Source organism: Oryctolagus cuniculus, chromosome 8 (assembly GCF_051225735.1).
Source record: "Oryctolagus cuniculus isolate XC-2025 breed Fujian yellow rabbit chromosome 8, ASM5122573v1, whole genome shotgun sequence".
Lineage (NCBI taxonomy): Eukaryota > Metazoa > Chordata > Mammalia > Lagomorpha > Leporidae > Oryctolagus > Oryctolagus cuniculus.
The window spans coordinates 36,392,112-36,416,091 of record NC_142874.1 but is presented as its reverse complement, the minus strand read 5'-3'; the positions used below and the strand labels follow the sequence as shown (position 1 = coordinate 36,416,091).

Genomic DNA, 23,980 nt, shown 5'->3' with positions numbered 1-23,980 from the left:
CAGAGAGCTGGATTGGAAGTGGAGCAGTCAGGTCTCAAACCAGTACCCATATGAGATGCTGGCATGGCAAGTAGTGGCTTTACCTGCTACACCACAGCACTGGCCCCAATAAATTCTTAAATTATGATTAGAGTGGACATTTTTTCCCGTTTTTTGTTTCTATAAGGTGAACAAATCCCATGTATTATATATATATACGGATTCAGGAATAACCAGCCCGTTGTTGAAACCTACAATAAAATAAATGTCAGCACATTTTAGTATAGTATGCAAATAAAATTTTGTGTGTATATGACTTAGCAAATAAATATAAGCTTGTTCAAGCCACAGCTTTAAGAAAGTGAGACCTGGGGTAAATCTGGAATATCACGAGCTGGATCTGGTTAGAGGAGGTCCTGGAATGAATTGGAGAGCAACAGAGAATTTAACAGCAATTCTTCCATTCACATATGAATCATAATATTCTTTCTGATGGATTAGGGAGAAGGGATTGGTGCAAGGGTCCTTATATGTTTGCTATTTTCTGAATTTTTAAACATTCCTGCTTTATGAAAAAATGAACTAACAAAATCTGAACCATCATCTGCAGGTGCCTGGCATTAGAGTTACACATTTTGTCTTCATGTATATTCTTTTTTAAAATCATATGAACAACTTTTCCTAAAAAGCTTATTGGGTGATCTAAGTCTATTGAGCATCGAGAATCCCCAAGCATCTGGATTTTTTTCTGCTGGCGTTTCTTCCACTGTGTTGGTACCTTCATTTTAGCCATGAGCGGGTGGAGGCACAGAGTATCTCACTCTCCTAGGCTCCCAGGATCTAGAAGAGCTGGGGTTGAGTCTCTCACTCTCTCACCCAAGCCCTAAGGTCTTTTTAGTTTGCTGTGCTGCTTTCAGTGTGTTTTCACTTAGATTGTTAGTTGTTCATGGAATTTATTTTGCTTCTTCACACCATTGAAGGAAGAGTTTATCTTTATTACTTTGGAGCCTTGAAAGAGTGACTGTGTCTTAAAAATATAGGTGACTGATTTCAACAATCAACGAGCCCTTGACTGTTTTCCTTCAATAACACTTAAAGTAGATGTTTGCATTGCCTCTTCAAAGAAATGCAAAAAATCAGTGTGCAAAAAAATAATTTTTAATAAGCTACTTGGTAAAAGTAGCACCCATTACAGTGTCTCAGCTTTACTTATAAGACCAGAATACCATTTCCTTTTAATCTTTTAACTGAAAAATTGTGAAGATTGTTTATTTCATTAAAAGCTTAATTATGAGAAAAAACTAAAGTTTCTGTGAATACTGATTTTACCCAGCACTATTACAGAGTATGAGAACCTACTATGGAATCTTGCTATCTAGGCCTCAGTGTTATTGATTCTTGAAAAAAAAAAAAAAAGACAGAGTTCCAATGGTTATGATGAGGAAAGAAACAGAAAGACATTTTTTAAACTAAGGAAGTGAATGGGGTACCAGCGCTGTGGCATAGCAGGCAAAGCTGCCACCTGCAGTGCCGGCATCTCAAATGGGCACTGGTATGAGTCCCAGCTGCTGAACTTCCGATCCAGCTCTCTGCTATGGCCTGGGAAAGCAGTGGAAGATGGCCCAAGTCCCTGGGCCCCTGCACCCTCATGGGAGACCTGGAAGAAGCTCCTGGCTCCTGGCTTCAGATCAGCCTAGCTCTGTCCATGGCGGCCATTTGGAGAGTGAACCAGTAGATGGAAGACTTCTCTCTGCCTTTGCCTCTCTGTAACTCTGCCTTTCAAATAAACAAATAAATAAATCTTAAAAAAAAATGAAGTGAATGGGAAGCCATGGGGTACCTTGGCTAGAAATGACAAATTATGGCACATGAAAATATAGTCCAGCACACTGCCTGCAGAACTCTTTGTTTTGTTAGTGAAGCTCCCTTGCACCAGGTACATCACTCTTGTGTTCATCCGTTTCCTTAACCAAGACAAATGCAAGTGGTGCATCCAACTCAAGCTTTTTTCTGGCCCTAGCTTCCTCTGAGTGGATTTTTCACAGATGACTTGATGTTCACAGGGGATGATGAGCCTTAGTGTACATTCACCCTGTATCTTGAAAAAAAAAGACAATATTAAAATAATTTCAACGAAGAATATAACGTGGTGTGTTTTCTGTTCTCTGCATTTTCAATTTAGTAATCCTCTTTGTCCACTTTGTTAACTACCAAGTCTTTCCAATTTGAAAGAATACCTGGCCGGCACCACGGCTCACTAGGCTAATCCTCTGCCTGCAGTGCAGCACCGGAGGTTCTTGTCCTGGTTGGAGTACAAGTTCTGTCCCAGTTGCTCCTCTTCCAGTCCAGCTCTCTGCTGTGGCCGGGGAAGGCAGTGGAGGGTGGCCCAGGTGCTTGGGCCCTGCACCCCATGGGAGACCAGGAGAAGCACCTGGCTCCTGGCTTCAGATTGGCGCTGTGCGCCAGCCATAGTGGCCATTTGGGAAGCAAACCAATGGAAGGAGGAAGGAAGACCTTTCTCTCTGTCTCTCTCTCTCACTGTCTAACTCTGCCTGTCAAAAAAAAAAAAAAAAAAAAAAAGAATACCTAATACATATACCCTGTTCTTCTCTGATTCCACACTTGCATTTCCAATTGTCACTCTTTTTTTCTCTTTTCTTTTTTTCTCCTTTTTACCTTTTCTTCCTTACCTCTATGGTTTAATTTCCTTTGTTGAGATAGTATTTCCTTTAGCTTCACATCTATTGTTAAAATTGTTATCTGTTGTTCAGGGCAAATCCCAAATATTCTTTATACAACTTTTTAAGAAACTATGTGTAAATAAATTTATTTTTCTCATGAGTTCTTTCTGCATGTAATTTTTTTAATGAGAGTGAGAAAGAGAGAGAGGGAGAGAAACAGAGAAAAAGATCTTCCATCCACTGATTTACTCCCCAAATTCCTGCAAAACCAGGGCTTGGGGCAGACTGAAGCCAGGAGCCCAGAACGCCATTTAGGTCTCCCATGTGGGTGGCAGGGACTCAAGTACTTGAGCCACCATCTGCTGCCTCTCAGGTGCACCACCAGGAAGCTTTAATTCTATGCTTTATATCTAAGGTATTAATTTTACCTCTGTATTCAGATTATGGGCATGTACTAAATATTATTCATGTTTATCTCTAAAATATATTTGTGTGTGTTAAAATTTGAAAAGATTTTAGTATCTAGTATGTTCTGAATAGTATCTTATTTTTCCTCATTTCATCCTATCAGCAATCAAATAAAATATAGCAAAGCTCAGAAACTAGGTAACATGACTAAAAGCAAGTCAGCTAGAGACTTGTAGGGAAATGATCTAATTTGCTAAAAGAAAACTCACTTGTTGGAAGACAATTTGTGGAAATTAGATTAGCTAAATTATTTATTTTTATTTATTTTTTTTATTTTTGACAGGCAGAGTTAGACAATGAGAGAGAGAGACAGAGAGAAAGGTCTTCCTTCCATTGGTTCACCCCCAAAATGGCTGCAGCGCGCTGCGCCGATCTGAAGCCAGGAGCCAGGTGCTTCCTTCTGGTCTCCCATGTGGGTGCAGGGCCCAAGGACTTAGGCCATCCTCCACTGCACTCCCGGGCCACAGCAGAGAGCTGGACTGGCAGAGGAGCAACTGGAACAGAATCCGGCGCCCCAACCAGAACTAGAACATGGAGTACTGGCGCTGCAGGCGGAGGGTTAGCCTAGTGAGCTGCGGCGGCGGCAGATTAGCTAAAATATTGAGAATTAAAAAATACCTTTGGCTGTAAGATGTTTTGCTTGCTAGTCCAATGTGGCTGAACATTGTTTTGGGGTATTATGCTGATCTGGTGCTTAATGTCCTTTTTGATATATCTTTTCTACCAAAACAATGCAGTATATTGTCTCTTTTGCCACCTGTCCCATCATGTTCCTGATTTTGCCTTTAAATCTGTTCCTGCAACAGTCTCTTGAGAGACCTAGGGCTTTGTAGAACTCTATAAAAATACTTTTTCCTTTCCATAAATGCTTTCCTGTCTCATTGATTATATGCTCAAAATTGTTGATTAATTAGTTTGAAACTGTTACTGTCATCTTGCTAGGAAACATAGTATGCTTTATCCATTGCTAGGAAACAGCATACTTTATCCATGTCTGATAATGGTCTTTTACCTAAAAAGAATGTCATTATTTTGGTCCTGTCTAATGATCAATATAAATACCAAACTCACATGATTAAAAACATTTCATGGGGGCCTTTGTGATCTTTGTTAGACAGGCTCTGTGACCATTTTACCAAGTCTTCCTGTGGAAGCCCGGAGATGGCACTGCCTTTCAACTTTAAGCAGTGAAGTCTCAGGCTGCTCTTTATTAGTCCTGATCTTCTAGATCCCTGCCCTCCTCCATAGTGGTTGCTGGATGGGCTCTAAGTTCAAGCCAAGGCCCATTGAAGTTTCTGGGCCAGTCTTACAAAGGGAAACCATAAATGACATTACTGTCTAAAATACCAGTTTGCTAGGCTTCCACCTAGTTGTTTTAGTGACCATCTCCAATAAGTAGAATTTTCAAGAATGAACCCTGAGTGCCCATGTGAATTTTAAGGACTCTAGATTTAAGCTTTGCCCTCAATTCTGACCCAGTTCCCAGGAGTAGGAGGTTTTCTGATCATTATTTAATTGACTGCCTTTTGTGTTGCCTCTATTACCAACACAATAAACTGCTTCTTGGTTAGAATCCTCTCCCTCTTTATCTCTTTCTCATAAACCTCTCAAAAGGAGCAGAAAATGAACAAAGATACAGAAACTATCATAAAAAATTTTATTAGGGAAAACTTCCCCTTTCTATGTTCCATTTATAGTAATATCTCCAAAAATGATTTATTACTGATCAAAGGTATTTGAATAGGACTAGAAAAAGAAATGCAAAACTGAATCTCCAACAGAAACCTCATTGCACTTTTGTATAAGTCAGATAATGTAAACTGTTATTTATTTATTTATTTATTTATCTATCCCACAGTTGTTAACATATGCTTACTAGAAGTGTGGCTTTTCTGCCAGGCATTTAAATTTGTCAAGGTGAACTAAGAATAACAGGATTTCCATAAACTAGGCGACAATCTTACACAGTTATTTTCTTTGAGTGTGGAAGCAGAAAATATATCAGAGTAAGCTCTTCAATTCAAAGTGGTTGATAGCATACCCTTGTTTTCTTCCAAGGCCTTCTCTTTTCTCATTCTCTGGTGAGTAGCCAAAGCAGTAAGCACACGCTAGTATTTTACCGTGAGGATGGCTGCTTCACATTTGTCTTATAGTCATAAATATTTAGACTCTTTCAAATGAAATAAATTCTACCTTTCAGATGTCTTTGTTTGCAATGCTCTCTCTCTCTTTCTCTAGTGGCTCAAGGATTTTTATAAGTGACCTAAGAACTCTGTCTACCACAAAATCCATTTGCATTGTTGTTGCTGAAACTGTATCCATATAAAGTACCCTGAATACAGAAGCGCCATACCACCAGAACCCGGTGTCCTCTCTCCCTCTCCTAGCTTGAGGGGCCCTCAACCTGCCTTTATGATTGCTAATTAGTCTCCTTCTAAAATTAGCTGGCTGACTTAAGCAGGTGGGCAGCTGGCCCTACAAGGTTCCAATCTCCAGATTCATGAGGTCATTCGCTTCTCTCCTAGATAATATCTTGTCAGCTGATATTGTCTCCAGGAATTTTTTTGTAGGAATTCCAGGTCCAGGGCAGAAAGTAATTACCACCTGCCTGTAGAGCCCACGCTAACAGAAACCCACTTGGTCACCAGAAATTCCCTAAAGAACATGGTGTCATTGACCAGTCAGAGGGAGGCCAAGAGCAGCACCGACCAACCAGGAACCTGGACACACACTGAACATGCCCTCTCACCCCAACTTCTATCCATAAAATCCTTCACCCCCGAGGCCTTGGGGGAGCCCAGGAATTAAAGATGGCTTCCTGGTGCCTTGCTGTGTGCATTACTGCAATGCTTCCTTTAGTCTACCACACCAGTGTCAGTGAGGGGCTTTTTGTGTGTTGGGCCAGCAGTTTTGGGAGTTCTGTAGCAATTCCTCCAACCAATTTTGGGAGTTATCCTATATCACTTTTGTTTGAAGACTACAGACCTCATAAATTATAATTCAACTCTATTGTATTGGAATTAATTCAGAAAATATGGCCAACCAGGTGGTATCAAAGAATCTTGGTACTTTTGGAGAAATTAGCATATAAATGCCTCGCAGCATGTGGTTAAAGGTTCATTTACAGGTGTGTCAGCTTCTGCACTCAGTTACCCTAAATCAGTTTTATAGTGTGTGGGGTAAGCTGCATTAGCAAAGGTTTTTAGCTTTTTTAAAAAGCATAGCATCCCAGTATAGATTCAATATTTATTATGATTGCAATAAATTTAATAGTTCTGCTGTCCCCTTGGGGAACAAGGGAGGTGAAGTTTACTTCACTGAAGAGAGTCAGAATCATGTGTGCTGATCTTTCCAGTAGAGATTTGCATTAAATAAATCTGAATCGTTAAAATTAACTTCATTTTTCATTTCTACTATTTTCTCAGTTTGCCTTTCCCATTCATGAAATCACTTAATCATTCCAAATGAAAATATTATCTCTTTCAGTGAAGAAATAATTTTTAAAAGGAATATAAAATAATTTAAATGGCCCCAAATGCAAATAACTGAATGAAATACCATAAATCCAAGGATGACTTCAGAAATCAATCATGCATGGATTTTTTTTGAGACTGCGTGTATGTTTATGAGCTCACCATATTGACTAGGGAATCTACTGGTCTTCAGTTGCTGCTGTCACAAATACCACAGTGATTTATTGCTACATAAACCTCTCATCTCACAGTTCTGGAGGTTAGAAGTCTGATGTTGGTCTCAGTGGGCCAAGTTCAGGGTAGCAGCAGGGCTGCATTTCCTTCTGTAGGTTCTAGGGAAGAATCGGTTTCCTTGCCTATCTTGCTTGTGAGGGGACAAGTGCACACCTTGACGTACAGAGACTTATTTTCCAGTCTAACAATGGCAGATCAGCGTGAATTTTTCCTCAGATTGCATCACAATGGCACTCACCCTATTCCACATTCTTCTTCCACTTTTAAGTACATTGTAATTACAGAGGGGCCAGCTGATTAATCTGAAGTAATATCCTTATCACAAAATCAGCCGATTCACAACTTTAATTCCATATACAATATTAATTACTCTTTGCTATGTACCCTGACATATTCACAGGTTCTGGGAATTAGGTCATGAGAATCATTATTCTACCAACCCTTGGAAATAAGAAGGTATGAAGGAAAAAAAAAACAGGAAAACAGGTTGCTGTTCTAAGTTTTCTACTGAATATCAGGGCAGCTCAGAAAAGCTATTCCTTTTCTTTGTGACTTTTTAAAATATGTAAATATTAATATCTAATATTCATTAGGAATCTTTTATATGCCACTCAAATATATATTTATATATGTATAATCACATTTATATATCTTTATATATATATATAATTTTCTTATTTAGTAGTCAAAACAGCACTCTCTCCACTTTACAGATGAACACACCAAGGCCCATGATTTTATAGAACATTTCCACATCATTTAGCAGTAACTAGAGAGGCATGATTTAACTCATAGAGTCTGCTCTATAAACCAAGAATCCTTAAACGTTAGGGTATACTGTTCTTGTTGGAATCGAATATTGGTCATTTATCTTTTTACTTACTTATTTGTCAAATGAGTTCACAAATATTAATTTGATGCCCCTCTGAAGAGCAGAAACTCTAGTAGCCATTGGAAATATGGTAGTGAACAGGAAAAACATTGTTTCTTTCATTGTGAGTTAGAATACAGTCAACATGGACCATAGTTAACCCCTGAACAACATGGGTTTGAACTGCACAGGTCAATGGATTTTAATTTATGGAGTTTTGTAACCATTTGGGAAAAAAAACCTTCACATGAGTCATGTAACCTATGAAAACTTAGAAATTGATATGAGGTTAAGTATTCCATGAATGCATAAAGTAATCTATTTTATTTATTAAACGATTTAATACTTTCTATGATTAAATATACACAAATATGTCATAATGATTAAAATTTCAAAGCTTATGTGGGGGCCAGCGCTGTGGCTCACTAGGCTAATCCTCCACCTGCGGTGCCGGCACCCCAGGTTCTAGTCCTGGTTGGGGTGCCGGATTCTGTCCGGGTTGCCACTCTTCCAGTCCAGCTCTCTGCTGTGGCCCGGGAAGGCAGTGGAGGATGGCCCAAGTCCTTGGGCCCTGCACCTGCCTGGGAGACCAGGAGGAAGCACCTGGCTCCTGGCTTGGGATCGGCGCAGTGTGCCAGCCGTAGTGGCCATTTGGGGGGTGAACCAACGGCAAAGGAAGACCTTTCTCTCTGTCTCTCTCTCACTGTCTAACTCTGCCTGTCAAAAAAAAAAAAAAAAGTTATATGTGGGTTTTTCAACTGCTTGAGAGGTCGACATCCCTAATCTCCTCTTTTTTTAAGTTTTTCAGCTGTGTATACATGCATGTCTGTCATGTACCGTTGCATAACAAACCAACCCAAATCTTAGTGTTTTAAAACAACAATTACTTCATTCTCTCTCATGAGTCTTTATGCTTTCTGTATACATTCAGCTGGGCATCATGTAGTTGGAAATCATAAAATGCTTGATTTTAGTGCTGACAGATAATGCTGGGAGCTCTCTACATGAAGTGAGCTTCTCACTGCGTGGCTGCAGCATTCTAACAGGTGTGGAGAATGAATGCTCCAAGAGAGACGAAGCAGATGCTGTCAGTGCCCTTGAAGACTTTGCCAGGCCACACACAGGTCATTTATGCTGCTTTCAACAGAACTTCCAAAGCTGTGCATAAAGGGAGTTTAAAAAGTAAGTTCATTTTGTTAGAGAAAGTTGAATTTCCTAATATCTATTTTATTTGAAAAGCAAAGTTCCGGGGGGCAGGGGGTGGGAGTGGGTGGAGGTAGATATCTCCCATTCAACGGTTTACTTCCCAAATGACTGCAATGCCCAGTGCTGGGCCAGGGCCAGGGCCAAAGCCAGGAGCCTTGAACTCCATTGAGTCTTCCATGTGGGTATCAGGGACCCAGACACTTGGGCAGTCTTCTACTGTATTCCCAAATGCATTAACAGGAAGTTGGATTGAGAGTGGAGCAGCCAGTACTTGAACTGGTACTCATATGGAATGCTGGTGTCTCAGGCAGCAGCTTAACCCACTGTGCTACAACGTCAGTCCTTATTTGTAGTTTTTTTTTCATAATATGCATTTTCCATGAACTTTCTTAAGACTTCTTACTGGGCAAACAGATACAAAGTGAATCCATATGCAAGAGAAAAATACTTCAATTTTTAATGTAGCTGTGGCCGAGAAACTCTAGCCAACATTATCCTACCACATACAAGAAGATGGAAATCAAGTGGGAGAGTTTTTCTATAAGATTTATTTATTTGAAAGGCAGAGTTACACAGAGGGAGAAGGAGAGGCAGAGAGAGAGAGAGAGAGGTCTTCCATTCGCTGGTTTACTCCCCAGTTGGCCGCAACGGCCAGAGCTGCGCCCATTTGAAGCCAGAAGCAGGGAGCTGCTTCTGTGTCTCCCATGGGGTGCAGGATCCCAAGCACTTGGGCTATCTTCCACTGCTTTCCCAGGCCATAGCAGAGAGCTGTGCCGGCACTGCCACTGGTGGCCCTACCCACTAGGCCACAGTGCTGTCTCAAGAAGTTCATACATGAAGATTGCAGAGGCGATCAGTGATCCCATCAAAGTCCTCTTAGGGATTTTGGAATCCAAATTAAGCTCAATAAGAAGACTTTGTACAGTTTTAAACAGAAAATTTAAACATAATTCAAAATGAAAATACAAATAAGATCACTTTGGCTGCAATCTAGAGAATGAAGTGGAACTTTAGGATAAGAATAATGGTTGGGGTGCGCATTTAGCCTAGTGGTTAAGAAACCATTTAAGATGCCAGTACTCTATATCCAAGTGCCAGGAGTCAATTTCCAGCTCTGGGTCCTGACTCCAACCTCCTAGTAACGGCCGCTCTGAGAAGCAGTAGATGATGGCTCAGGTTGTTGGGTTCCTGGACCCACGTGACAGACTTGCATTGAATCTCAGCTCCTGAACTTTTTCAAGCATTTGAAGAGTGAAGCAGTGGATGGGAACTAACTAACTCTCTCTCTCTCTTCCTTTTTGCCTTTTTGTCTAATTGTTTCTTTCTGCTTCTAAAATAAATAAATAGTGGTGACTTAGACTAGAAAGGTAGGTACAGATGAAGGAATAGATGATAATTAGAAGGTCTGTGACAAGATAGGGTGTTTGCATGTGGAAAATGAACTGGAAGAAAGCAGAGCTGGCCTTTTCTTTTTAAAAATGTATTCCTTTCTATCTCGAACCATGTAAGGTGCTATTGAATTCTTTCTTAGTGGAAAAGAAGATGCTGAATGGAAATCGGTGAGTTCAGTTTGGGGACCACTGATTGAACTTCAGGGGCCTATGAATAATCCTACTAAAGTTATCCAGAAGGCAACCGGATTCCTGGTCTTGGATTTGGGAGTAAGATCCTGCTTGGTCATAGAGATCCTGGCAATCTTGTATGTGGGTGTGATAAAAAGTGTGGTTGTCCATAAGCCTCACTAAAGGGAGAAGGTGTGGCTTGAGAAGAAAGGATTACTTAGGGCAAAATTCGGAGGAAAGCCAGCATCGAATGTTCAGAGACGAGGCCAAGACCAGGATGACTGAGAAGGAGCATCCCACACGTTTGGAAAAGATGCTCAGAGAGGGTGATAGCATGGAAGGCACATTGAAGCCATCTCAAAAAGGTGGTGGAGCTCTGTGGAATGCTGCCCTGCAGGTCAGATAGTTTGCTGAATGGAGAAACAGAAATGTCTCTGGGGAGCCCAGAAGAAGAGTTTGGTGAAGTAAATTTGGTAGACTTGAGGGAGTGAGCAAGCGAATAGTTCAAAGGCAGCAAATGGACATCATGTGTAGGCTTTGTGTTTCTTTGGAGAAGTTTGTCTGCAGAGAAAAGGTGAAATAGAGAATGAGGTGTTAGTAAAATTGCTTTTCAAATATAAGTGGAGGGGCTGGCAGTGAGTAAAGCCACCACCTGAGGTGCCCGCATCCCATATGGGTGCCAGTTCAAGTCCCGGCTGCTCCTCTTCCAATCCAGGTCTCTGCTGTGGCCTGGAACGGCAGTAGAAGATGGCCCAAGTCCTTGGGCCCCTGTGCCTGAAAGAAGCTCCCGGCTCCTGGCTTCAGATTAGTGTGGTTCCATCCATTACAGCCATCTGGGGAGTGAACCAGTGGATGGAAGCCCCTCTCTCTCTCTCTCTCTCTACCTCTCTGTAACTTTGCCTTTCAAATAAATAAATAAATATTTAAAAAAATAAGTGGAGATATATGAACAAGAAAAGGAAACAGTTAAAAAATATTGAGGATCTAGGAAAAAGAGGATGCTAACTAGCTTGGTGCTAAAAATGTTGCGAAACCTCTTTGAATGTTAAATATGAGAATGCTGTGAAAAGCAAGTTTGCTAAAGACTGTAAAGAATTACTGCAAATATTTTGTCATAATGCCCTATCATCTTGTGTTGTTCATTATATCATGCTAATTAACATTAAGCGCATTTTTCTTCTGAGTAAAGTTTTAAGATATGAGGATGCTGGAGACTTCAGAAATGTGTGAACCGTTAGTTTATTGTTGTTGTTTATATGTGCTTTTTCTTTAGAACTTTTGAAATGAGAAGTGGATCCAGTACATTTGCTCTTGGGATTTTTTGGCAGTGTCACTTATGACAGTAGTAGAATTTTTTTTTTAACCTTAGAAACACTTTTTAAAAAAATCCTTTTTAGCATGTCTGAATAACACGTTTCTGATTCCTTTGAAATTTTGGGACTTTGAAATTGAAACAGACTCAACTCTTGAATTTTTCATTTAATGTACTTCAAGGAACTCTCTGTATGGGAAGTCAAAGTGTTGAAAGCACAGATGATCAAAGTTTATCAAAATTTGAAAAGAATAAACAAGAGCTTATTTACCAGATTTCATAATGCTATAATTAGAGGACTTGCCTAGAAGTGAAAAGGAAGAGGTTTAGGGAAACTCAAATGAAATACAATACTTCAAACAGTCTGTTTTAATTTAATGAACTATTAACCCAAGAGGCAAGATGCATCAAATACAGACTGAAGCACTTTGTGAACGAGATAGATCTATGTCATAGTTTTTTAGCTGCTCAAGGTTATAATGAATGTCAGGCATATGACTTCACTTGGATTCAGAATACTATTCTTCCACATGACCACATGACTCAGATAAGTATTACCAATATCCTGAGGGAAGTGTGTTTAGTATTTCATATTTGAGTTGTAGGAGCTAATTGTATTAACAACCCATTGCCTATATTAGAATTGTAGTTCTGTTGCTTAACAAGGATGTGTCCTTGGACAAATTCCTTTATTATTGGCTCTCACAGTGACAATTGTGAAATAATAGTATAGACCTTAAAATACTTTTATGAAAAGAACATGCAGTAACCTAAGTAAAGAGTTCATACTTACTGTGATATTATGCCAAGATGCTGTGATCTGATTTTGTAGGAATGTCATTTTAAATATTTAAACAATTTCAAACTGAAATCAGTAATTCTACCTGAATAAGCAGGGAAGGATGCTGACACTCCAGGAACAACTCCTTGTATGAATATTTATAATTTGCTTTATAAAAATCAAGTTTATTAATTTAAAGATTGTATTTCACATTTAGCTATTTAATTCAATTTCATTTCATCTGAGTGATTATTCAGCTTTAAACTCAGGGCATTTTTTTTTTTTTTTGTAGTACAATTTTGAACTTTATTTTGTGCTTATATAAAAGGGGTTTTAAAAGTTGCACCCAGCAATTCTTTACAAATTAATTTTTTTTTACCTTTTGCAATCCAGAACTGCTTTATCTTAATATCCAACTTTTCTCACTGATGGTGGCTTTGTAGGAAGCTTTGTATAAATAATTTTGATAAAATTCCCCTGTATAAGCTTTTTTCATAATTAATTCAAAAAGTGCTTCTTAAATTTGTGTTGCCTTTAAGCACCTGTGTGCTACTCAGCTTTCTGCACGAGGGTCAGCTCTTCATCTGACTGAGGAGACTTCTTAGGTGAGCCAAGTCCTGGTCAGACTTCAGTTGAACTCACGGTGATGAGGATGATGATGCCACACTCATTAGATGCTCTTATCTTCCCTGTGAGAAACAGTGCCTGCTCATTGAAGTACCGCGAGGGTTTCTTTCCTTCCTCTGCCCTGTGCTTTTGCACAGACTTGGCCTGAGTCCCATGTGATGAGTCTTTTGGAGACACCTGGGAGCCGTGGTGCTCCCAAAGGCAGCAAGCCATCCGCTTCAAGGCGTGGCCTCGTGCTGAGAACACACCACCTGGTAGCCTCCACAGCTTGCGCTCTCAGATTTCTACTTGGCAAGGGACTCAGGTGGATGCATTTGGGTTAGAAATTTGAGAATATTTAAAATGTGTCATAGATTGAGTCACATTTCTTTGATTATTGTGGCACCATATTTTTAATTTGTTTGCTCACTGTTTTACCCACTTATTCATACCTTTCCTGACTACTAATTCTAGTTTCCCGTGCTAGCATTTGAAGATAGAAAATTGAATTTTGGGGCCCTTACCTCCAAATTCTGACTAGAAAGACACATAAGCGAACTAATTATTAGACTGTGACATGTTATATGCACCCTATGATAAAGGTAAAGCAAAATGCTCTGGTGCCAGGGGTATTAAACCCAAATAGGACTCAATTCTCAGGAAAGAGCTCAGAAGGAAAGTGAAGCATTAAGGTTATTGTGCAACGCAGGAAGGGAAGTGAACGTGTGAGGAGTAGGAAGCACTGCGATTCAGTGTCGTGTTGGAAACATCGCAGGTTGTTGGAACTGCAGTGCGTTTTTCTTCAGCATTACCCATTTTAAGAATAAGTCGCTTATTTTATGGGGTACTTTTGTATTCAAACACTAAACAAACATCTGTAAATTCAGAAAATGCGATATTTGATTCACTTTAATGATAATTAAGCATATTAGAACATAAGCTGTCTGTTATTGGTTAGTACTTGTAGTTTATTGTTAATGAGAAAATGTCTTGATACTGGAACAAAATTTTTGCTTTCTGTGAGTTAAGAATTAACTGATTAATGAAAATTCACTGTTATAATATTGTAGAGCAATAATCAATGAGTTTTTAAAATGGATTCTAGTTTTTTCTGTGTACTTGGATTATTAGATTTGACAACAGCTCTGGGAAGTAGCTGATGTTATTTATGGATAAGTAATGATTATGAAAAAAGGAAGGTGCATGACCAAAATTAAGTAGTGAGACTTTTGGTTTCCAGTCTGGCAAGTACGAAGCTAGAAACAGTCCTTCCACATAAACAAGTATCAACGTGAACAAACTGGAAAAGCAACGTTTCTTAAATCTGTCAGAGAAATGCAATCACACAGTCGACTACCACCTCCAGATTAGAACCACACACGGGCAGGTTCGGAGAATCACAACCTCCTGCAGTAGGAATCTGTGAGCAGAGACCTCCCTGGGCAGGAGGAGGGAAATGCGAACTGGATTGGACAGATCAGACATCAGAGGGAGGCTCCGTGTGGGTAAGCCTTTGAGTTAGACTGCAGGGCGCTCAGTCATGGCCCTTCCCCACCACTATCATTTTGATGAGTCTCACCTCCTGGTGAAACCGCTGTTACAGCTGCAGACTTCAACCTGCTGTTACGAGTAATGGTCCTAAACAGCAGGCAGAGAATCAGTAAAGACACAGCTGAACCCAAGAGCAGCATCACCTCCTGGAGTTCCACCGAGTTCTTGCCGTGAATAGCAGAGAAAATTCCCCTAGTGCTTCCAGCAGGGGGAGGAGAAATGTGACCATTTTCAAATACATGAGAACATGATCACAACAAAGGCAGCCTTCAAAAAAACTGGTTCATCAGAAGTTACTCTACGGGGGATTTCGTAGAGCCTAACCATTTGGGGAAAGGAAATCCCCAGTACCAGCTCCCTTCTTCACTTGAATTCAAGGAAGAAAACATGAGGTTCATTGCTAAAGGCACAGTATCATTGAATGGCTGAGATCTCATCACTGGGTCACAGGTAGCTTTCCCTCTCCCTGCACCTCACCTCCGTGTCACGACATGTCTCTTTTACTGCAGGTCCTTTTATCCAGGGCATCACACATGGAAAAACGCAGGGCGTCCTACAAGTCTGAAACACATGTTGAAGAGATGGAGTGAGCATCAGCACCAGAGTTATGCATGGCAGGGAGGCTGGAATAGTCAAATGGTAAATTTAAAGCAGCTGTGATAATGTGCTTGGGTCCGCGAAGGCACCACTCAGGTGTGCATTGTAAGCACAGAAAAAAAACCAGAGGTAGTAATGAGTGAAATTTTCCAAAATCAATGCTAGGCCTCAAATTGTAGATTCAGAAAACTCAGAGAAATGCCAAAAAATCCTACACCTAGCCATGTACTGAAACTGATAAGTCTTGGCGAGATGGAGGGGGAGAAACACCTCACCTGTAGAAGACCAACGTTAAAAAGGACAATTGAGGGCCGATGCTGTGACACAGTTGGTTAAGCCTCCACCTGAAGTGCCAGTTCTAGTCCCGGCTCCTAACCTTCCAATGCTGCTCTCTGCTTATGGCCTGGGAAAGCAGTGATTGAGCTCCTAACCCATGTGGGAGACCCAGAGGAGGCTCTTGGCTCCTGACTTTGGATCAGCCCACTATCTGGCAAGTGAACCAGTGAATGGAAGACTTTTCTCTCTGTCTTTTCCTCTGTCTGTAAAAATTTAAAAACAAAAAACAAAAGCAAAAAATAAATAAATAAATAAATAAAAAGACCACTGACTACCTGTTGGAAACCATGTCAGCAAGAAGGGATTGGAGTAAAATATTTAAAATGTTGAATGTTGAGAGAAAAAACTACACTAACACAGATTTTTGTAATCTGCCAAATTATTGCTTAGAAATGAAGAAGAAATGCAGACTTTTGTGAACAAATTTGAAGGACTTTGTTGCCAGTAGATCTAACTTGTAAGAGATAGTAAGAGAAGTTCTTCAGTGAGAAGACACAGAATACATAAAACATAATAGGAAAATTCTTATTTTTGTTTTTAGTTGAGGTAGTACAGTAGAAATAAAAATAATAATAGCAACAATGTATACAATTATGTATGGTGATATATGCTTATATATAAACAAAAAGAATGATATTGTGGATGGGGGAATCAGGGGTATTTTGTTATATGGTACTTGCACTACATGTGAAGTGGTATAGTGTTATTTGAAAGTGGACTTGAATTAATTGTAAATGTATATTCAAAAGTCTTGGACAACAAGAAACAATGTGGAGAAATAAGCATAATTGAAAGAAGAGAAAATATAATCATATGCAGTACTATATTATAACCACAGATGTCAGAGAAGAATGGGAGACATGGGGAAAAAGACAACTAGTGAAAAATGCAAAGCAGTAATAGATGATGGATATTAATCTAGTTAATATCAAAGGTCTAAATAATATCAAAGGTCTAAATAAACTAATTAAGACAGAAATTGCCAGAATGAATGATAAAGCAAGAGCCAAACCTTTGCTGTCTGTAAGAAACACATTTTAGTGTAAAGACATGTATACATGTAGCTTAAAGGTAAGTAAGTGGAGAAATACAGATCACGATAGCACTCATCAAAAGAAAGCAGAGTGGACCCTTCATTTCAGCTGACTCAGTTTCAGAAAAGGACAATTGTCACGGATGAAGAGGGACATTATACAATGATAAAGAGGTCGAGTCTGAGAAGACAGATATCCTTAATGTGTAGGTGCCTAACAACAGTGTCAAAATGAATGAGGTAGAAACTGATAAAACTGAAAGGAAATATAGAATAATTCACTTTTATTGTTATAGATTTCTACATCCTACTGACCGTAATGGGCAGGAAACAGCAGGCAGGAAATCAGTGAAGACATTCATGAAATCAAGAATATCATCAATTAATAGGATACAATTGACATCTATGGAAGTGTTCATCTAACAAAAGCAAACTACATACTCTTCTCAAGTTCACGTGGAACATTCACAAAAGTTGACCACACGCTGTTCTATTAAAAACTCCTTACATTTAAAGGAATAAAAATCATACGGTGTATTTCTTTATGTACTGAAAGATAGCTAGAGAATCCCCCAAATGCTTGGATATTTAAAATACAGTTCTAAATAACATGTCAATAAAGGAAAAGAAATCTCAAGATAAATTTTAAAATATTTTGAAAATGACAAGATAACTAATAACAATTTGTGAATGCAAAATAAGGAGTCCTTAGGTAGAAATTTCTAATACTGAATGTATACATTAGAAAAGAAGAAAGATAAAAAAAATCATCTAAGCTTCTATATTTGGGAACTAGAAAAATAAGCAAATTAAAGATACAATAATCAGACGAAAAGAAATAAAATCAGAGCACCAATCAGTGAAGTTCAAAATAAGAAATCAGTAGAGAAAAATTAATGAAAACTTCCATCCATATTGAGAAAGAAAGAGAAGTGACACTAATATAAGACAACAAAATGACATCTCTGCAGATCCTATGGACATGAAAAGGATAGTAGAATACTGAGAACAATTATTTGCCCACAGACTTGACTGACTCTTTTCCAAGGGCCTTTACTCTGCACATTAAGATAAGAGTGTAGGAGAACAGGAGACTGGAAAGCCTACCTCAATGGCACAAACACAGAGGAGGGGAGGGACCATCACTGAATTAAAAATAAAACGTTCCATCCTCCTCCCCATACCCTTCTCTCCTGCAGAGCAAAGGACTTAAGCTACTAAGAGAGAAGCATCAAACTTGCTGACCCCAGGACCCAGGGACAGATCCATCCTCACTGACAGAAGAGTAAACAACAACAACAACCCTGTACCGGAGAGAGACCCAATACATGGTCCTTCCTCTGCAGAGAGTGGGGAAGCAGAAAACCCTCTCCCACAAAACATCCTACAGATGAAAGGCAGAGCTTGGCCATCATAAGTAGGAGAGGCTAAAATGGTGAGAAAGCTCCATTAGCAGGGAGCTGGATCAAAAGTGGAGCTGGGGCCAGCATTGTGGTGTAGTGGGCTAAGCCTCTGCCTGCAGTGCTGGCATCCCATATGGGTGCCAGTTCATATCCTGGCTGCCCATTTTCCAATCAAGCTCTCTGCTATTGCCTGGGAAAGCAGTACAAGATGTCCCCCGTACCCATGTGGGAGACCTGGAAAAAGCTGGCTCCTGGCTTCAGATCAGCCCAGATCCGGCCGTTGTGGCCATTTGGGGAATGAAACAGAGGATGGAAGACCTTTCTCTCTGTCTCTCCCTCTCTCTGCCTGTAACTCTACCTCTCAAATTAAAAAATTAAAAAAGAAAAGAAAAGAAAAGTAGAGTAGCCAGGGCACAAACCAGCTTCATATGGGATCATGGTACCACAGGCGGCAGCTTTACTTGCTATGCCACAACCACTGGCCCCAAAATTCTGATTAATCAAAATTAAATTCACACCAGAAATCCATACCTTCCAGCCATTGTAGATAACTGAGGTTGAATTATACTGTTTTTCCAGACTAAAATGACAATTCATATTAATTCTATTAATGAGCCAGATTTAATGGTAAAGGGTAGATTTTCAAAAGAAGGCAAGAAATTGAATTTACATTCTGGAGACTGAATGATATATTAATTATTGATCCTATTCAAAAGACACAAAAATAACATGATAAAAATTCACTATTTTCCATTATCTTGTTCCTCTCTGCAAATGTAATCAAATTTATTGGTATGTATGTATATTTCAGGTATAATGGGATTTCTTTCCCCAAAACTCCTGCAGATGTTTCAACTGTGATGCCTGAATGTTAATGGCTAATAGGTTCAGGGTGGAGACTTGATCTAATTACAGTAACCACCAGGAGGGTCTGCTGGGAAGTACTTAGATTATTAAGTGAGTGTCCTTGATGAGTGGTCCTCCAAAGAGGGTTAGTCATTTTTTTTGTTTAAAGATTTATTTATTTGAAAGGCAGAGTTAGAGAGGAGAGGCAGAGAGAGAGAGGTCTTCCATCCACTGGTTCACTCCCCAAGTAGCCGCAATGGCTGGAGCCGCACCGATCCAAAGCCAGGAGCTTCTTCCAGGTCTCCTGTGCAGGTGCGGCTGCCCAAGGACTTGGACCGTCTTCCACTGCTTTCCCAGGCCATAGCACAGAGCTGGATGGGAAGTGGAGTAGCCAGGACTCAAACCGGTGCCCATATGGGATACTGGCACTGCAGGTGGTGGCTTTACCCACTATGCCATAGTGCCAGCCCCAGTTAGTCATTCTGAGTTGAAATTCTGCCTAGCTCTCTGCTTCCCGGCTCAGCATGCGATTGTTCCTCCACACCTGCCATGGGCAGCCTCCACAGGTGCTACGTGATCCTGAACTGTAACCTCCAAACTGTAAGCTAAAATAAACCCTTTACGTCTCGAGCATGTCCTGTCAGGTATTTTGGTCAAAGTATTGAAAAGGTGACTAACATGTAATATACACAAGCAGGCACACAGGAATCCTTTCTCCCCCTTCATTACACAGCAATAGCAGACTCTCCATAGTTCTGCACTGCGGTGGTTTCCTTCCTTCACTTCATCCATCTGGAAGGCTATTCCATACCAACAAATTAACAGCACAATAATAAGATTAGCAAATAATGATATCACATTTACTATATGCCAGGTATATTCCATGTAACTGTTGAAGAACACAGGTTTTTTAAAATTCTTAATGAAATAAACAAGAAGCAAAATCTCAAATTCATACTAAAAATTCCAACTCCACTCAATAGGAATTAAGTCTGTATTTGATTTGTAGAGGGAAGTCCCAGTCTCCTGCTCCTGTCCAGTGCATGCCAAACCCACGCTCACACCTACACTCCTTCGGGCCCTACCAGGAGACCATCTGCAGGAGGATGCTAGATTAATCATTCTGCCCGTGGAGCTGGAGTGAACCAGCTCAGAGTACTAAACTAAGAGACTCTACCTGAGTACATACTAGCCTGATTTCCATACCCGTGTCTCACCACCGGCTCTCCGATCCTGATAGGCACTGTAGAAGTTGTGGTTTAGGCACAGCCAAGCATCAACAAGTCAGACCTCAGGGTCCTTCTTGGGCATGAGGAGCAGTCCCTACCACAGAACATCCAACTTCCGTCAACACAGGAGACCGGTTACATCCATGTCACACGCATAACTTTACAGCTAATTTCTCCTTCACAGTGTTTAAACATAACCACCTTCATAAGCTCAGCATGAAGGAATTTCAAAGACAATGTATATCAAATTAAAAATAATTTTATTCAAAACTATTCAAATAATTTTTGCTTTTTAATTTACACATATGCAAATATTTCTCACAAAGAGACTGGCTCTTTGGCCTGGGATATACAGTTTTGGAAAAAGGGAGGAATGGGGAAGGGTTGGAGAGAACTCTGAGAAGAAGAACTAAAATACCATCTGAAAGTACGGCTCATTGGTCTGGACTCCCTAACATAGATTAGGGGTGATCTTCCCTACACGGATCCCAGGCAAGGAAGAAAAGCAGCACAGGAAACTATCTTAGCTTCCCTGAGGAGGGACTGGCCAAAACCAGTGATTGTGGTTGATATTGGCCTAGTATGAAACTTGCAAAACTGGAATATAGAACCCCACAGCTGGGGTAAAGCAGACAATGAAGGCACGTGGAGCACCAAAGAGGAAAGGCTGTGCTGTTAGCCCCACAGCTCAGGGCGTTGGTCACTACGTTGAACCCAAATCCAAAAGGACTCAGGTTGCCCAGGACCTTGTGCACATCGCTGACACCATAGCCAAAAGCACTCATTGCTGTCAGGGGGCTGGTCACACCGTTGACCCCACAGCCAAAAACAGTCATGTTGCTCGGGGTGCTGAAACCAAAGCCAAAAACAGTCTCGGTCGCCAAGGGGCTGGTCACATCGCTGACACCAAAGTCAGAAGTGGGTTTTCTTTTCAGGGCGCTGGTCATATCGCTGACACCAAAGCCAAAAAGAGTCTTTGCTTGTACTCGTAGTTGTGGCAGAGGCAGCTGCACGGGAGGCAAGAACCTGGCTAGACAAGGCAGGAGCAGTTGAGGCTGCAGCCCGGCTATTGGAGGCTGGAAGAGTTGGGGCTGGGGCCCGGCTAGTGGAGGCCGCAGCAGTTGTGGCTGGGGCCCGGCTAGTGGAGGCCGCAGCAGTTGTGGCTGGGGCCCGGCTAGTGGAGGCTGGAAGAGTTGGGGCTGGAGCCCGGCTAGTGGAGACCGCAGCAGTTGAGGCTGGGGCCCGGCTAGTGGAGACCGCAGCAGTTGAGGCTGGGGCCCGGCTAGTGGAGACCGCAGCAGTTGAGGCTGGGGCCCGGCTAGTGGAGGCCGCAGCAGTTGCGGCTGGGGCCCGGCTAGTGGAGGCCGCAGCAGTTGCGGCTGGGGCCCGCCTAGTGGAGGCCGCAGCAGTTGAGGCTGGAGCAGTTGAGGCTAGAGCCCAGCTAGACAAGGCAGGGGCAGTTGAGGCTGGTGTCATTGTTGCTCCATTGGTCCGCTTGATGTGTTTGGCCAAGCGCACAGGTGCCGACTTTAAAGTTGTCATCCACATGGTGTTAGAACTGGAAGAAGTTGGAGGTGTGAGTATGGGGCCAGATGGCAAAGGGCCCTTCCTCTTATTTCCAGGTGCGGTCACACACATCGCTTCAAACATTGTGAGCAAGTCATTATCAGCAGCACCACAAACACCAGAGGAGAGAGCTTCAAGAGCCCTGCTGGTGGATGCAGGAGTCTGGTGAGAGGAGGCTGCAGCAGTTGGGGCTGGGGCCCGGCTAGTGGAGGCTGCAGCAGTTGAGGCTGGGGCCCGGTTAGTGGAGGCTGCAGCAGTTGAGGCTGGGGCCCAGTTAGTGAAGGCTGCAGCAGTTGAGGCTGGGGCCCGGTTAGTGGAGGCTGCAGCAGTTGAGGCTGGGGCCCAGTTAGTGAAGGCTGCAGCAGTTGAGGCTGGGGCCCAGCTAGTGGAGGCTGGAGCAGTTGAGGCTGGGGCCCAGCTAGTGGAGGCTGGAGCAGTTGAGGCTGGGGCCCAGCTAGTGGAGGCTGGAGCAGTTGAGGCTGGGGCCCAGCTAGTGGAGGCTGCAGCAGTTGAGGCTGGGGCCCAGCTAGTGGAGGCTGCAGCAGTTGAGGCTGGAGCCCGGCGAGAGGAGGCAGGAGCCTGGATTGTGGTTGTAGCAGTTGATGCTGGTGTGGTTGTTGAAATCGTGGTCTGCTTGACGTGTTTGGCCAAGCGCACAGGTGCCGGCTTTAAATTCAGGGTGGAGGTACAGGTTGTTGTCACCATAGTAGAGCTGGAAGAAGTTGGAGTTGTGAGAATGGGGCCAGATGGCAAAGGGCCTGCACTCTCACTTCCAGATGTGGTGGTACACATGGCCTTCAGCATGGGTGCGGTCAAGTTCTCAGGAGCAGCACCACCAGGGCAGACAGCGTCAGGAGGTGGGGTGCGTGGCTTGTCCAGCAGCATCGGTGGAGAGGAGGTAGGGAGCGGGCCCTGTGGCATGGTGACTTGGGCAGATGTCTCAGCCTGGAGGGCTGGCGGGGACTTGTTATCACTTGCCATCATAACAGGAGCAGTGATCAGTCCGGCACAAGGGGCTGCGGGCTTGAGGCCTACAGAGTTGGCGGGAAGACGCTGTGGCCGTGAAGAGTCAACAGGGCCCATTAGGCGGGCTATCTTCGCAGGTGAAGGGGCCACCGTCGCTGCTACTCCAGCATATTCTGGGAAGGCTGGAAACCGCCGAGCAGTCTGCCTCTTTATCGGGCCCCAGAAGGCAGCTGATGAGGGCGCAGTGCTGGCTGCAGGCAGCGGGAGCGCGCTGGGAGGCTGAGTGCGGGGTGGGCTCCCGGGGGCAGACTCTTGGGCAGCATCCATCCTGTGCTCCAAGGGCTTGTTAAGCCACCGAGATGAACCTTTAGTTGCCATGTCACCATCTCCCAGAGTGACAGGATAGCCCAGCCGGGGCGCGGGAGGCAGAGTGCCCAGGTCCCCTCCCCCGGAAAGCTGCTCAGGAAACTTCCTTTTATGCGGCCAGGAGCCGCCAGGTGTAGGCGGGGAATTCCGCAAGCCTGGTTTCTCTGCGGCTGCACATACCGCTCTTCGTCTCTGGGACTCCCTGTCCGTCACCAAGGGAGGTGAGGTACTGGAGCGAGGCCCCAGCGCCTCCTCCCCACTCACCTTTGCTGGCCTCTCTGGTATTTTGGAGCAGGAGGCGGCCGGCCCGCGGAAGGCACTGGACGTGGGCCAGCCCCGCTTTCTCGGCCGCAACAGGCCGCCAGTGGAGCTGTAGGAGCTGCTAATGGCGTTGCGGACGGGCACAGGGATGCCAGCCGTGGTGGAGCGCTCCGGGGAGCTCTCAGAAGAGTGGCGGGGTCTCTTACTCAAGTGGGCGTCTGAGTCTTGGGGACCGGTCAGCGGGGCCCAGACGGCTGGCTGCCCCTGCCCAGGGCCAGCAGGGCAGCCTCCCTTAGTCTCCGGGCCCGCCAGGAGGATTTGGGCTTCCCCCGCGGGGCTCCTCCTCCTCTTCCTCTCTGGGAGGGCGGTGGCACCACTCTGCGGGGCACAGGGGTCCTGAGCCTTAGCCGACTGCGAGGGCAGGGTGGAGCTGATGCTCAGCCCAGGTCCTGGGCGGCGAGTCAGCCTGCGGTCAAGAGGGGGGACCCTCACCGTCCCCGACCTACACACCGTCTTGGAGTTACCAACAGACAGCACAGGCTTCTTGGGGCTGCCGTTCCAGCACACGGTCGGCAGGCAACCCACACGGGAATACCGGGGCTGCTGGATCGGGTAGCGTCTGCGAGGCGCTATTCCAAACCCACTGAACGGAG

At 43.0% G+C, this 23,980-nt stretch overlaps 1 protein-coding gene across 9 annotated transcripts in view; it reads left to right on the top strand.

The window, feature by feature from the left end:
- GRIA2 (glutamate ionotropic receptor AMPA type subunit 2) overlaps nt 1-23,980 on the top strand; it is a 170,834-nt gene that overhangs the window by 36,004 nt on the left and 110,850 nt on the right. The window lies entirely within an intron of this gene.